A 2,500-nucleotide genomic window follows, 5' to 3' on the forward strand; every position below is an offset into this window, starting at 1 on the left:
GGGATTTGAACCCACGCCTCCAATCGGAGACCAGAACACCCAGATGCAGGGAAGAGCTGCGCCTCTTGAGTCTGGCGCCTTAGACCACTCGGCCACCCTGACAGCTATGGGCAGGATTGGGAAAGATTCTTCAGTACCCAATGTCGCCAGGTGCCAGCGCCGGTTTTCATGCCCCGATCTCTGCATCAAAAGTACCCAAACACTCACTTAAGGACCCAGGGATGGCAGGAAACGCCCACTGATGGAGCCAGTGGACAGTTTGCAGGGTGCAAATAAGGGCTGGCCTCAGATCACTCATGGCGTAGTGCCGGCCTGTCCATACCTGTCGAAACCTGCATGCGGTCAAATGTGTCCGATTGACATTGTGGAAATAAAAAGAAACCAGCACCATGTTTCTGCCCGGTCTCGAACCGGGGACCTTTCGTGTGTTAGGCGAATGTGATAACCACTACACTACAGAAACAGCTCTGGTAGGCTGCGCTCTAGTGTGCTGGGACAGCTTTCAGCTGAAAGGCTTTGTGGCACTGATGTCTCATGGGGCCCGCTGGTACCTGCCAGGTGGCACACACCAACGTGAAAGTTTGGCGCAAGCCTGCGCCGGACCTACATGGCAGCACTCACAGCACCTCACACACAGGCTGCAGACACATACAAAAGACCAAGCTGGATGCAACAGTGGCGCGAGCCATGGCAGTCCCCACCCAGAAGGCATGTCCAAACCTTTATACATCAGCTCGCCGCCAGCGCATCATTACAAAGGAGGGGGAATTTCCAACACTGCCTCTTGGGCCATGGGCTTAAAAGCAGCCAACCATTGGCGACGGGCATCGAACCAGATACGGTCACGCACAAACTATTTTTGGGGGGGAATTGGGGACTCTGTGTTTTTTGTTTTCGGCGCTCCAAAAAAAAGGGCTCGTCTGGGATTTGAACCCGGGACCTCTCGCACCCTAAGCGAGAATCATACCCCTAGACCAACGAGCCACCGCATGCAGAGAGCAGTGAGGGGGAGGGGGGCGGTCTGCTTACCTCACTTGGCGCCATGCCCCAGTCTCTCCACGGCCTGACCCCTGCGTGTCACGTGGCCTGCCCCTGGCGCAAGCGCAGAGGACTGAGCTGCCTCTCAAGCAGAGAAACAAGAAGAAGAGCGGCAGCCTTCGCTGGCCAAAGGCCATCTGCTGCCGCTCGATCGGGCTCGATCAGGCGAGATATATGTGGCCGACCGGCCTAGAGCGCAAACCTGTGCTGCTCAGGGTGGGCAGCTTCCCAGCAGGAGGATGTGTCTTGAAAGCCGACAGAGGCAAGAAGGCGCACTCCCTCAGCCCGCTCCAACCTCTGGATTCCTGCGAATTTCAGAAGAGAACTCTGGGGCAGCATGGATTCTGTCATCTCCCAACAGCCCCTTGTTCTTGCTATGTAAATACCTTTACATCCCCCGAACTCAGCATGTCTGTTTTTTTATTTTTATTTTGCTGAGGTGTGGTGCCTTCAACGACCGACAGGTGGCAGGAGAGCACTTTCTCCAACTGTGAAGGGGACTTTTTTCACTTCCTGAGTAGACTGGGCTCAGTGACATATGCCACCAAGCCAGCCACTAGAAAATGCAGGTTTTGCAGCCGTGGGCCAGTGGGGGTTTAAGGGCAGGTGTGCCTCCGGCGTCTCTGGCAGACAGCTCCAGTTGCAAGGCAGCAGAAGAGAACAGGGAGGCTTGCCGGGCGCTGCATTCGGGGGCCCCCACGAGGTTTTCCGCAAGCCTTACACTCTGAAATGTGCTCAAAAAAATGAGCCTGGCTTGTCAGGAGTGGGATTTGAACCCACGCCTCCAATCGGAGACCAGAACACCCAGATGCAGGGAAGAGCTGCGCCTCTTGAGTCTGGCGCCTTAGACCACTCGGCCACCCTGACAGCTATGGGCAGGATTGGGAAAGATTCTTCAGTACCCAATGTCGCCAGGTGCCAGCGCCGGTTTTCATGCCCCGATCTCTGCATCAAAAGTACCCAAACACTCACTTAAGGACCCAGGGATGGCAGGAAAAACCCACTGATGGAGCCAGTGGACAGTTTGCAGGGTGCAAATAAGGGCTGGCCTCAGATCACTCATGGCGTAGTGCCGGCCTGTCCATACCTGTCGAAACCTGCATGCGGTCAAATGTGTCCGATTGACATTGTGGAAATAAAAAGAAACCAGCACCATGTTTCTGCCCTGTCTCGAACCGGGGACCTTTCACGTGTTAGGCGAATGTGATAACCACTACACTACAGAAACAGCTCTGGTAGGCTGCGCTCTAGTGTGCTGGGACAGCTTTCAGTTGAAAGGCTTTGTGGCACTGATGTCTCATGGGGCCCGCTGGTACCTGCCAGGTGGCACACACCAACGTGAAAGTTTGGCGCAAGCCTGCGCCGGACCTACATGGCAGCACTCACAGCACCTCACACACAGGCTGCAGACACATACAAAAGACCAAGCTGGATGCAACAGTGGCGCGAGCCATGGCAGTCC

General features: G+C 55.6%; 3 non-coding genes across 3 annotated transcripts in view; all 3 read right to left on the bottom strand.

The window, feature by feature from the left end:
- The window catches only part of TRNAL-CAA (transfer RNA leucine (anticodon CAA)), a 112-nt gene extending 10 nt beyond the window's left edge, over positions 1-102 (bottom strand). The window contains exons 1-2 of the tRNA in view: positions 65-102; positions 1-36 (exon numbers count right to left, since the gene is read on the bottom strand). The exon at positions 1-36 is cut by the window's left edge and continues 10 nt beyond it. This is a non-coding gene — a tRNA (tRNA-Leu). The remainder of the gene's footprint in view (positions 37-64) is intronic.
- A 288-nt stretch (positions 103-390) lies between these two features.
- TRNAV-AAC (transfer RNA valine (anticodon AAC)) lies at positions 391-463 on the bottom strand. The gene has a single exon. It is a non-coding gene; the product is annotated as a tRNA-Val (tRNA).
- Positions 464-1,793: 1,330 nt separating this feature from the next.
- TRNAL-CAA (transfer RNA leucine (anticodon CAA)) lies at positions 1,794-1,905 on the bottom strand. The gene is made up of 2 exons: positions 1,868-1,905; positions 1,794-1,839 (listed from the first exon to the last, which is right to left on the bottom strand). It is a non-coding gene; the product is annotated as a tRNA-Leu (tRNA).
- Between the last annotated feature and the right edge of the window lie 595 nt (positions 1,906-2,500).

This window comes from Ambystoma mexicanum, chromosome 2q, assembly GCF_040938575.1.
Source record: "Ambystoma mexicanum isolate Mex_15411 chromosome 2q, UKY_AmexF1_1, whole genome shotgun sequence".
NCBI lineage: Eukaryota > Metazoa > Chordata > Amphibia > Caudata > Ambystomatidae > Ambystoma > Ambystoma mexicanum.